The sequence below is a fragment of the Triturus cristatus genome, chromosome 5_1 (assembly GCF_964204655.1).
Source record: "Triturus cristatus chromosome 5_1, aTriCri1.1, whole genome shotgun sequence".
Lineage (NCBI taxonomy): Eukaryota > Metazoa > Chordata > Amphibia > Caudata > Salamandridae > Triturus > Triturus cristatus.
The window spans coordinates 342425467-342439542 of record NC_140587.1 but is presented as its reverse complement, the minus strand read 5'-3'; positions in this window follow the sequence as shown (position 1 = coordinate 342439542).

The following is a 14076-nucleotide window of genomic DNA, read 5'->3' as shown; positions in this document are numbered from 1 at the left end:
TCTGAAGGGCAGGACAGGACCACATGTAGGTATGTATCAGAGACTCAACAGCATGGGCATTGAACCTGTGCCTCAGGGAAGTAAGGGTTTAATTGAGACGGGGTTAAGAATGCGCTATGGAGTAGAAATAACTATATATTCTTAAAACAGGAATTGCGGGAGACCAGTCGAGGAATTTCTAGCACCCATTCCCATTCCCTGTCATGTATCGCCCTTTCAAACTCATCTCCTCATTTTTGGCGCTGTGCCGCTGAGGGAGGTGACTGCCAGTTTACGGATGGTTTTATAGAGCCAGGTGATAAAGTGGCAGCAATGCTTAATTTGTAAAAAAAAAATAAGTGCCAGGACTCTTGTCAGGAGGCCAGATCAGTTCGAACCACACATTGCCCCACCATATTGTCAATAATAGTAACAACTCAACTACTAACCATCACACTCTTACAATAGTTCTGGCAGCCACATTTTGCACCACTTGCAGTTGCTGAATAAGACATTTGGGCAATCTGAGGTACAAACTGTTGACATAGTCTAGTTTTGATGTCACCAGGGCTTGTACCACATTCTTTCTGCTGTCTAGTGATAGCAGTGGCAGGGATTTTTTTAGCATGTGGAGTGTGCCAAAACAGGCATCTGTTAAAGTTTGGATCTGTGAACGCATGGAGAGAGTATTGTCGATGACAATACCTAGGTTTTTAACTTTCTCTTTAGCTGAAGGTGGAGTTGACAAGTCTTTTGGCCACCAAGTGCTCCAGTTATACATTTCAGGTTGTCCAAAGAATATTACTTTTGTTTTATCTGAGTTACACTTCAACTGATTTATCTTGAGCCAAGTGAATACCTTTGTGAGTCAGGACCTAATATTTGCTCCGTCAAAGTCAGTTCCTTTGTCACAGATAAAAATCAGCTGTGTGTCATTCACGTATGAGAAACATTTTAGCACCTTCTTCTTCTACCAAAGGAGCAAGGGGTGATAGATATTAAATAGAGTGGGACTGAGGATAGAGCCCTGGGGAACACCCACATTAATAGCAGATATGGGAAATGAAAAAGGGGGTAGCCAGCTGTGATCTCTTTTCCAGGAAGGAGGACATCCAGGTTAAGGCGGTCCCATCCAATGCAATGTTCAATAATTTACCGAGAAGCCTCTTCTGTGGGACCATGTCAAAGGCCACTGACAAATCGAGTAGCATCAGAACTGCATTTCCTTCTTGGTCTAGCTTACCCATGATAAATTCTCTGTCACCTCCGACAAAGCAGACTCCGTACTATAGTTAGACCTAAAGCCTGATTGTAAATCATTAAGTAGCTTCTGGTCTTCAATATGCTTTATGAGAGCTCTATCTACATGTTTCTCCAATAATTTAGAGAAGGCGGGAAGTAGGGAGATCAGCCTGTAGTTGGCAGGATCGTTATGATCGCCATTTGCTTTTTTAAAAAGGGGTAGGATCTTTCCCTGCTTCCATATGTGCGGCATATTGCTAGAAGAAAGGGCTAGATTAAATAGCTTGTTAGCTGTAGGATTGATGATAGGTGCTAGTAAATTTAGTATATTCGCTGGGCAAGAGTCAGTTGTAGAACATGACTTTATGCTGTGGAGAAGAGTGAGTGACTCCTCTAATTGTATCTCAAGGAAAGATAGTAACGTAGGGAGCTCCTGCAAGATAAACTTTCTATTTACAGAGTGATAAAAGGTCAGCTCTTCCTCAGAGATGTTATCAAAGGCTTGTTGAATTAAAGTGATTGTTGCCGATGCCATTAACCTGTTGCAGGGATCATGGCCCAATCCACAGGAGTGAAGAGAAGTTTCCCACACTCCCCAGGCCAGGGCCCGATATACTTACATACTATATATCTAGGAACTGACCAGAGGAGATGTGGGGAGAGACTGCGTAGGTTTGACTATGTCTGAATCCCCCAGCCAGTTCCCTATAGGCAAGTCAACAGTGGAAGTAGGCGGAAGAGAACCTGTGGGGAATACAACAGAACAACTTTAGCTGAATGCCCTCCCACCTGAAACATACAAGGTAAACTCAGTTCCTGCTCTATAAAGGTAGACAATCTCTTACCAACTGGACATCTCTGAAAGCAGTACAGTAACAGCTAGAAGTCGCAATGTGGCGAATGCTAGATAGTCTTCCAAGGCTGGAGTCAATAATGTAAATAAAATCTTTACAGGAATCTTGTCACTCACAAAAAAAATGGAAGAGAGTCACAGGGTCTCACAAGTAAAAGTTAAAGATCAGGCTGTTGGAAGCATTCAGTGCTGTTAAACACACACTCCCTATCTGTCAACTTTTGTAGGAAGTCTAGTGTGCACAACACAAACTTCAAATAATGTATCTAGCTCAGAAAATAAAGACGCGTACCTCGCGCTTGTAGGCAAACAATGATTCCAGTTCAAACACAATGTATCCAGCCCAGAAAATAAAGACGCGTAGCTCGTGCCAGTAAATAAACAATGTATAGGGTGCAAAAACGCTAACGCGTACCACGCGTTTACAAATAAAGAACTATGTAGCCAACCTACACTGCAAACTCGTATCGTGCATCTGAGGAAACAAAAATATCTAATGAATAAAGAAAATTCAAACGCGCATTGCGCGTACGGGAATTCAATGTCTGCAGGGAGGGCAGGTCTTTTACGCACCGCGTTCTCAAGGCAGGAAAGGTATTTCAAACATAGAAAGATCAGAACACGTCACGTAATGATAGAAATTTAACGGACTGTGTGCGAAAGGAGCACACTAGCATACAAAATACAAAAATATCTAACCTAACGTCTAACTGTCCGTGTCATCGGGTTAGTAGTCAGGCGTGGGCTTCTTGGTGTCTATCTGAAGGTCGAGATGCAAATAGGTTCTAAAACAGACTCTAATGAAAGTTATAACTAGAAAAAGGCACACCGTTCCTAAGAGCTCAGCAAACAGTTAGGGAACAAGGAAGTTGAGTGGCGGAGCAGGGGGGGGCGTGGAGTCAGGTTCAGGAATTCAAAAGAAAGGCACCTGTTCCCTTGATTGGTTTGCTTTTAAAGGTAGGGAGCATGTTCAAACTCCGCCTCCACAATATGTAAGGGACTCTCTATAAAGTGTCTTACTCTTTATAAAACAGGCACCTGAGCAACCTAGGATTGCCAGCTAACTGTACAAGAAGCCAGAGGTCTAACAGTGATCTTGCTATTTTGCGCTTTCTGCCTAGACCATTCTGATGGAGAGTGGTCCTTCCTCCTTACCAGCTTTGGGGGAAGTGAATGATTTGACTATGCTGAAAATTTCTTTACTCTTATTTTGGGCTGATACGATCTTAGTCTGGAAGAAGTTTTTCTTAGCCACCCTCACTTGTGTATTGCGAGCTTTTAAGGTGTCTTTGTAGGTTTTTCTATCTTCAGGCAGATCATTTTTTTGCCATTTCCTTTCCAATCTTCTACAGTTCTTTTTGCTAGTTCTAAGGGATTCATTGAACCACGGCGATGGGGGGGCCGTCCTCTTAGAGGAGCCGGTTGCCGCGGGTGCAGTGACATCAATGTTTGCTCAGAGCCAGAAATCTAGTAAGAGGACAACCCTCTCAGGATTGCCAGTTAGCTCCGGGGAAGACCGGTCGAGGGCATCTACTAAAGCGGGGATAGATATTTTGTGAAAATCCCTGTAGTTGAAGTCCCTCTTAATTGCATTTGGTAAGGGATCTGTACCTCAATTGGGAATTTTAAAAATAAGAAGGCACTGGTGGACTTGCCGGTAGATCAAAGTTGTGAAATATTTGGTTGAAGGTATGGCCTTTGTCGTGGGTGGAAGCAGAAGTCGATGGGATAAGATTACAGGCCTGCATCGTATCCAACAAGGAAATAGCTATGGGGTCATATTCTTTAGCAATATGTATATTAAAATCTCCCAAAATTAGGAAATTGTTATATTTTAGGGCCAATGAGGTGGAGGCTATGATAAGTGTGGTGATGAAATTACTGAGTGCACCTGGAGGTCTATATTATGTATTTAATTATGTTACCAAATTAATTACATTGGTATATTCCACATGGTCCACTGTGAATAAAAATGAGGGAGGTAAGTAATTTGTAAGTCACCATTTCTGTATTAATTAAAACTAGAGTAGAGAGAGTTTCAACTCCATGCCGCTTAGTTTATACTTTAAAAGTGGCTGTACGTTGAATTCATATAGTTCTGGCTTCTGATGCTTGAGCGGTCAGAAAGAACTTTGACTGGTGTTTAGCTCAGGCTGAATCTTTAAGGATGCTCATGCACGTGGCATCTTCATGGCAAAAGTGGCAGAGATACATAGGCGTAGCAATTCATTTATGTTGGCAGCTTACAACACCCAAATCTGTCATTGTATTGTTTGAGCAATTCTACTTTACTTTTTGCAAGAGGGAACATTTATCAGATACTCTCATAACAGGATTCTCTCAATTGTTACCATGGAACGCTGGGATTTGCAGTGTATATGTTGGATTCACTATCAGAACATTTCTCCCGAATAAATTAAATGAGTCTGGAAATGAACGATGATGCTATATAATTATTGTGAACTCCCTACAGTAAACCAGGACTATGTAGTTCCAATTTTAAACCATGTAAAATTCCTGTTCACTTGGAAAGTTTTGGGTGTAACAATTCACTTAGGTGGGATATATGCATAATTACGTCCCATTATTCAGAGGTCACCTGAACTTTCAATACTGAAAAAACATTAGATTTGTCGACTGTGAGAGGAAGGATGAATTAGTATTTCCACGGTGGAGCCTACTTTTTGTTAATCCCATTATAGTCTGTAAAAAGGTGCAAAATTCCTGATAATCTATTCAAGATCGCCACCCCTTGTACTTGGTAGAACCAATTAAAGAAAGCTCCACTAAGTCCTGATTATAAGTGCAGGGCTATATTCCTATCCCTATGCAAACAGATGTTGACTGACATTTTCAGGATTCTTTGCTTGGAGAAAGTGACCACAAGGGAAGCTGACATCTAACGTTGGATTTATGGTCCTCTCACGGGCGTCCTAGCTAGTTTTTCTAATATGTGACATATTACATATGTAGAGGTTCACATAAACAACTTTTCTAGTGATGCAAATGGTAAATACATTATGAATAATGTAGGTTTTCCAAAGCCTTGATGGTCAGAAAATCTGGATTTTATTAAAGACATGGAGGCTGAATGCTGACACTCAGCTTAGAATGAGTACGCATGGCTGCCAGAGAGGAAGGAAGAGCTGACAGACAAGCACCTAACATGGAGGCCAGAATGGCCTAAAAGGAATCAGAGTGTGAAAATTAAGTTAAATACAAGGTAGAAGGTCATAAAGTAATGCCTCCAAAGAAAAAGATGTATTTTTAATGTGGAGTTTCCTTTCCATATGAAGGTACATGTCCAACTATTTGACAGATATACAAAGGGTGAAGGAAAGAGAATCATTGTGTAATTTTTTGTAAAGCAAGTGAAATATCAAGTGTATGATGTCAAGAAAACAAAATGGAAGAAAGATCAAGTTGCTCATGTTGATAAAATCAAAAGGCAGAAATTTCCAGAGACGTTCCAACTATGCCCACAAGACTAAACGTCAACATCACTTGAGGCAAGTAGAAACTGAACAATGTCGACAAGTGAGAGTTCTAAATTAATTTGGACACTGAAAGTGAATGGATGCTCCTTACTTGAGGTCCTTTCTGAATTGGTGCAGTGTTGCTCTTCGTCGGAGGTGGAGGGGGACTTTGTTCCAGGTCTTGGCTGTGAGGTAGGTAGCTGGGTGCCATCCTTACCCAACACACTGGACATCCCAATGACACAAGGTACATTGTAGCTTATGCTAACCAAAGTTTGTCTTCGATAGAACATGCCTATTTACAACCTGAAAAAGAAAACCTTGCTGTGGTGTAGGCTTGTGAACATTTTCATGTGTTCCTATATGGAATGCATTTCACAGTTATCACTGACCACCAAGCATTGCTCACCATTGTTGGCAATCCTAAAGCCAAGACACCCGGTCGCAATGAGAAGTGGGGGTTGCGATTACATTGGTATGAATGTGCATCACCCAGGAAAGTATCAAAACCCTGCTGACTAATTCTCACATGTACTAATACAGTGTCCTGGCACTACTTCTAAAACAAATGATGCTTATATTAATTTCATCATGACATCTAATTTTAGCACAAATCATTGCTGCCACGAGGACTGACAGAGATTGTTTAATAGTCATTAGTTCATTATCATTCATGGGGAAAACATACTCTAGCTCTTTGTAGTGAGCTTGAATACCAGAAATTCAAAAATGTGCAGGAGGAGCTTTCCGATAACCCAGAAGGTATAATCATATGAGGGATGAGAATTGACATAGCGGAGAGTCTGAGACAACAAGTTATTGAACTGGCCCATGAGGGACATCATGCAGCTGTTGCTTCTAAATGAGCTCTACAGGACCAAGTGTGGTTCCATGGTCTTGATGAAAGAGTTGAAAAAGAGTTAATGCATGTCATTTGTGCAACTGCTTGTCATCAAAGACAACCCAATATCCATTAAACATGTCTGATCTTCCAAAACATGCATGGGAGAAGATTTCAAATGATTTCTTTGGACCACTTGACAATGGACCTCATCTAGTAGTAATTGTTGATGAGTATTCCTGTTTTCCTCTTGTGGAAGATTTGTCGTCAACTACTCATGACAGAGTCATTGAGAGATTAGAAAGTGTTTGTGCGACAGGGTGTGTTCCTTTCATTTTGAAATCTGACAACCGCCCTCCTATCAAGAGTCGAGAATTTAAAGATTTTTTTCACTCAAAGTCATAGTCGAAACAAGCTTTTTTCGGTATATAAAAGTATATCCATAAAAGCATTCTACATAATAAAAAAGAATTTGTCAAGAATTTTATAGCAATCAAAAGTTATTTCATCGAAATACATTCTCCAATGACCTAGTTTCCCCCGTGATAATTTAAAAAAAAAATAAATACAAATTTTCAATAATAATATAAAGACACCATAGCAATCAATTAATTTTTCGTAGGGCACATAAAAAACTACAAAATCCTAAAAAATACAGGATATGTTTAAGAGGCTAAAGATTTTATAAACTATTCAGTTTCATAAATGGGTGATTCCAAATGTAAGCGCTCCTTCCTTCGCTTGATGGCAAGTCGAGTGAAGGCAATTGCCGCATTACAAACCGAAACATGTTCTAGATTACAAATAAAATAAAAAGCGGTTTTATAGGAGTATAGTCTATTGGAAATAAAGTGGACGTAAAATTAATTTCCTTAAGTCCCTATAAAAATTACAAAATAATACAAAGTGCAGTGTGCTTTGGGCAGATTTACCATCTCACGGGCACATTGGAAGGCTTATGCTCCATTTTCCCATCTTTGGGAATGCTATCTGATAATGCAGCGTTCTCAGCCTTAATCTGGTTAAGTAAAATCTATATTACGTATTTCTAATAAAATTGAGATAAGGCTGAGTGCCCAGTGATAAAGGCCCTTCACAGTATAATCTAACATTTGATTTAGTATGCAACACAGCTTCCCTTGTTGTTTCCCTGGATCTAAGGAGTCTAATTTTCAGCTCCCCCTTACTTAAATTCTCAATGCTCATTTGGTCTCTAAAATCAGGTTTCACATCACACTCAGTAAGGAGACCATGGATATATTTTAACCATGGTATTTTCTTTGAGTGATCATGAGTTAGACAGTCATGTATTTCCCTAATGAAGTGAGTTTCTTCCTTTGTCCAAATTCGATACCATAAACTTATAGCAGATTTGCTAATCAGGTCACTTAAAAAGGAGACATCTGTATCGCTATGGACAATGTAGGTAGACATGGAATTAGGGACTGATAACACTCTTCGTAAACATTTCTTTTCCAATGTTTGTAATATGGAGGTATCTGCCATCCCCCATAAAGCTCCACCATAGCATACCCCTGATATACATTTGCTCCCGTATAATTTTAAAATCTCTCGCACTGGCTTGTTGGGTATTTTTTGTGAAAATCTGAAAATAGCCTCACTTGTCCTTAAAAATTTCAATTTACTTAAGTTAATATGTGCATTCCAGGTACCTTTACAGTTAAAAAGTAATCCTAAATAAGAAAAAGTTGAAGTCCTTTCGATTGGTACGCCATCGATGAAGTGGGTTCTGCCTTTAGTTTTACTTTTCCCACATGTCATAACCAGGGTCTTGGACATATTGATCGCTAGGTCTTTATCAGTAATAAACTTTGTAAAATTGTTGATCAGGAGTTGAAGGCCGTTAGCAGTCCTGGAGATCAGGACTGCGTCATCAGCATATAATAAAACAGGTGCTGCACGTTTACCAACAAAAGGGGCATCAGCCTTTAGACCCTGCAATAAAAAATCAACTCCATTGATGTATAATGAAAATAAAAGTGGAGCAAGGACAAAACCTTGTCTGATCCCTCGGGTAATTCTAAAGTGCGTTGTGCATTCCCCATTCTGTCCATATCGTATCTTTGATGTTAAACGGACATAAATTTGTGACAAAAGACTAATAATGTTATGTGAGGCACCCATCTCTTCCAGCGTTTGCCATAGCATGGTATGGTTTACTAGATCGAACGCGCTGGAGAGGTCAACAAAGCAAAGTTGGAGTGTACCCGCCTTAGCGAGGGTATATTTCCCTATGAGAAAGTCTAAGTTAATACACTCTTCAACCATACCGATTCCCCTTCTGAAGCCATATTGTGCTTCAATTGGAATATTTCCATCCTTGACCCAACATTCCAATCTGGCAAGCAGAATTCTGCCCATGAGTTTAAATGTGGAGTCAAGGAGGGAAATCGGACGGTAACATTTAGCACTAGCTCTATTACCTTTTTTGAATATCGGGACGATCACACTTTCAACTCAGGTTGCGGGCAACACCCCATCAATAACAGCATTAAAAAAATGTCTATCGGGACCCCGTCCGGGCCAGCAGCCTTCCCACTTGCATTATCCTGTAAGGCAATTCCAATGTCATCTGCAGTAATAGTATCGATTTTGCTAATTTTTAATAAGATGATATTGCCATCATTATCCTTTTTATTGCAACATTTGGTGGGATTAAAAATTTCCTCAAAATGTAGTAGCCAATCTTCTGGTGTTACTACAGTGTCAACCCTTGCCGAGGAAGCATCTTTAAACTGTGGTTGATCTATAGTTTTCCAGAAAAGAGTGGAGTTTTTAGTCTTGGCTGCCTGGACCAGATTGTCCCATTCAATCTCTATTTTCCTTGCATTTAAAGCTTGTTTATAGCAATTTCTAAGGTTTCTAATTTTTTCCCCATTTCTGGGTTTAACTTTCAATGCTTCATTCAAATCTCTACTCAGTTTAGAGCATTCTTGGTTAAACCATTGTGGGCAATAATCGTTTTTCTTTTTATGGTTCTTGTTTTTTAATCTCAGATCCATATCTATGCCTATAGAAATATTATTCAAAGCAGTAACAACCTCAATATTATTGGAGGATCCGTCTAGACAGATTTCTATATCCTGATTATTACTTGCAATTAGGTTTTCTATAAAATTAACAGGATTAACACCAGACCATTTGATCGAAATCCTGTTTTCTCCTTGGGTTCTTATATCGGCTGCCGAAACACATATTTTTTCAATAGAATATTTCTTACTCATCTAAATGTCAAGCATCAGAAAAGCCCACCACTCTGGCCACAGGCGAATGCTGTGGTCGAGAGAATTATGAGCACCCTCAAGAAGACTGTTTAGCATGCTGTTCTGGAAAAGCTTGAAAAATCAGTTCTTTAGTCTACAGTTTGTGTAGACAGGTCAAATCCCCATTCTATCACAGGTGAAAGCCCTGCCCCCTTAGTGTTTGGGTGAACCATAGGAACCAAATTAACACAGAGGACTGCTGAAAGATCTATTGAATTTGAAAAGTTTCACACCACTGATTAGTCTCACAAATGCAAAATGAAGACACCGCTGAGCTTGGAGCACTGTGTTCGATGGAGGAGACCAAGTTAACATCATGCAGAAATAGAAACGCAAGTCTGATGCCCCCCGTGATGCTGACGCTCTGAGGGCTGTGACTAGCATAGGACACATGATGATTGCTCACCCTTTTCGAAATTCCATTACGTGAGATACTTCACATTTTCAGCATCTGCCTCGACATTTGCCAGCTATGACCGTTTTTTGCAGTCGAAAACGGGAAATTGGCCTATTTGCGACAGCAAATTCGGTCTGCACTATGTACAAATCCTATTTTGTGAGTCACTAACCTATTATCGACTTGAAAAAAAGGGTTCACGACTCGCTACTTGGAAGGGGCATGCAACGGGCGTCATTTCCTAATAGCAAGTCCCAATGGTATGCACCACTTCAAGTAGGTGGTAAGCCACTCCCAAATTGGAAGGGGTCCCAGGGGGGCCCTTCCCCTTTGTGAATGGATGCAAAATTATTTTTTAAGAGCAGGTAGTGGTACTGCTGTACTAGTGTCTGTGTCACCAGGTCCAGTCATGGACACTTCTTTATCTCCGCAACCTAACAAGACCAGATCTGGGTGATTAATTTGAGCACCAAAAGGACTTATTGAAGCATTGCGATTTATAGATGTATTATCTGATTTTTTGATTTAACAAAGGGGGAGATGTAGTGTCTTGTGAGTTAGAGATGATGGGACGCTTTTGGTTCCTGGCAGACTCCATAGAACAGTTGGGTAAGTGCATGGGTTTGGGTGACATTATTCATGATGTAGAATGTTCAGTTTATGGTTGCACACTGAGGAATAAAGACATTTAATATCAAACTCCATGTGTAGTGTGATGATTTGCATGTACCTGGGCAGGGGAGGACGTTACATTGAGCAGGTTCCAAGTTGCTATGGCTTGCTCAGCACAAGTCCCAAAGTATAAATATGTTTGGTTAGAACAAATAATTAATACCCTTGACATATGGGAAGTTTTCTCACTGACTTAGGGGTCATTGAGTGGTTTCTGTGCTAAAGGACTGTAATCCAATGCACTATAAAATGGCGGTGCTGTGGCCGTTGGGCCGCAAGATCAAAGGTTTAAAAGGAAGAGGCCTCTCCTGGTGCAAACCTTGCACTTCCCCTCATTTCAAAAGGGTCAGAAAACTGCACGTTAGTTAGAAGATGCATCTTCCATTGTGAGAAAGCTGTTTATTGATTGGGGTGGATTGTCCCCAGCAGTGCAATAAAGACACTATCTTGTCACTTCCAGTCAATGGTTTCAGTACTTTAAACCTAATCTCAACTCATGGTAGCTTGGAGCTGGCAGACAGGCTTAACTTAACAAAAATGTGTAAAGCTTTAGAAGTAACAAAACAATAAAAAAAGCAAAAACACCTCACAAGATAGCTCCCACTACAATGTATTAAAAATAGAGCAGCATTTTATGGAAATGAGAAAGGTATGGGGACCCAGAGACAGCATTTTAAAGATTTGAGTGAAACCTGCACCGAGAAGCGCAAAGCACCAAGCTTGTGGTTTCTTGGAAACAAGCTCTTTACCCACCTAGTTCAACTTAGTTTGCAAGTGGTATAAAATTAATAATAAGATTAGTAATAATAATACATTTATTTGAAAAAAGCTCACAGTGATGAGGATAGGACTGGTGGTTCATCCACGTCAAAAGATTTACCTTCAGGCTCCCATTTTTCTGAATAACAAACAAAAAAGAAATTGGGCAAGACAGGATATTTCAACCAAAAAGCACTGCACTTAATTGTCTGCGGCCCTGCAGTAGCTTCAAACTTGAAGGAATGTTTTCTTACATTCCAGGCAGCTCTCTCTCTCAGAGATTCCTTGCAGTAATTTTTGCAAGGTAAAGTCACCTTGTGATTGGTGACCATCCCTTAGCAATTCAAACCAAAGGTCTTGCAGTGTCCTTGTGCATGATTTAACACAGTGTTGCACAATTTTTGCTCTACTAATGTGCTTAACAACAAACGCAGTCCAAGGTTAGTATCTTGTTTGCTCTCTGCTGTTCTTCAGCGTTCCACAAACTAGGCATTAGGCATCCTTACCTGCCTTACAACGGTAATCCTCCAAGAATCACTTGCTCTCTACCACATGCTGTGAGAGGTGCTCGTCTAAATAAAGGGAGCTGGGAATATACCATCTGCTGGGTGTTGGAGCTAATGGTCCAAGAGAAATGAAGTGTCAAGAGGGATTCTTCAATGCAACTGCCAGAAAAAAATAAATTAGGCGTTTTGCAAAAACTGCATAAGGTTCAGGCAGGCAATATAACAATTTGCTTAGACTATGAAGGGCGCCTAGGACAAAACTCTAAAAATATTATTATGATTGATGTTTTGTAAAGCACACAGCTACTGCATTGGGTGTCCTGACATTAGGCCTTCACAAGGTACGTTTTCAGAGCGATGGAATCATTTATTCAAAAAGCCAGGTTTTCAGTTGATTTCAAAAGATGGAGAGAGACTGACAGGATCTCAGTGACTGTGGCTTTGTGTTCCAAAGTTTGGATCCTTGGTAGGAGAGTGTGGAGTCTCCTTGATGTGTTGTTTTAACTCTAGGAACTGAAGAAAGGTTGGAGTTGCTAGATAGAGGGGAGGGATGAGGGATGCATCGTGAGACTGTCGTGTAGTTCCTACTAATCCGTATGATCTGCACATTGTTTGGACAACATAAACTAAGGGCTTGGCACATAGACTGGTTCCTGACACACCCACAGGATATGTTGGCCTACAGACCAGCTAGCTCACAGTGCCACTGTAAGCCCTCATAACTTACCAGGAATTGAACAGTTTCTTGCAACTACTGAACATTTCAACCCTGAACACTCAGATTGTGAAAAAAGTACAGAATTTTTCGATCAGTCACTCATGCTTGCGTTCTCTCAAAAAAGTATACAGAATACACAGTGGGACTTTTTCAATATTATTGAACCAACTTTATTTTTGTATAAAATACATGTGCTGCAATGATTAGGAGATAGAAGCAAATAAAGGAGATTACAAGCACCAGAAGAGTAAACAGTAGCTACCTTACTACCATAGTGCTGATGCAATGAATATCTGCACGCATATATGCAAAGTGGTAATCTACTTTACTCCTACAATGTGGACCCTATGCAAATGTGTGCAAACGTTCTCTGCTGAAATGTTATTTTCTAGGACAATCTAAGGAATAGGCAGCCTCTCTACCTGGGCCTAACTCAGAAATATACCAAGACCAGGTGACTGAGATACTTAGAGCCTGTGTTTGAACATATTTTGTGCATGTAGCATAATGTTTCAAAATGAATTCTTCTTTCCAGAGGCAGCCAATGGTGATCATGCAAAAACTTAGCTGTGTAGGTGAATTTTGGTGGCTTTTGAGGTAGTCTCATGGCAGCGTTTTGGACCAGCTGCAGTCACTTGATAGCACCCTTATCAACACCCAGATACAGAATGTTTCCGTAATCCATTCGGGAGAGGATCAACACCTGAATCACTGTTCTTTATGCTGGAGAGGGAAGGGAGCTGAGATTCTTTCTCAGCCAGCTGAGCATTTCAAAGCACAAATCTGATACCTTGCGGTCATTGAGAGCTTGCTATCTATCTAGATGCCCTCATTCTTGACAGCTGGTTTTGGAGTGGGGCAAGTCCCAAGAATCTTTGACCATAGGTGAGGGCCGCACATCTGGGATTGGTTGCCTACCACCAAGTTATCAGTCTTATCATTGTTCAATGTGAGGTGGTTAGCATTAATCGAGGCAAGCACTTTTGACAGGCAGGAATTTAAGACACCTGCATTCTGGTTTTTCTGGGAAGTCAGAGAGATGATGATTTTGGTGTTGTTGGCCTAGGAGAAGAAAGTCAGATCAAAGCTCTCTGCAATGTCAGCTAGACTGTGTACATAGACATTAAACATAGTTGGGCTGAGGTTGAGCCCTCAGATAATCCACATGATAATAGATAGATCTGTGAGTAGTGCTGTTTCTTTTTTTTTCTGTCCTCATATGCCTTCATCCACCTTAAACCAACCGCCTGTTCATAGCCTTACTTAACGACCTGGGATAACTTAGGCTTTTTAGATGGAAACTCTCGGTGCCTTCAGCCTATAAGGGTATATTATTAGACCGGAAAGTT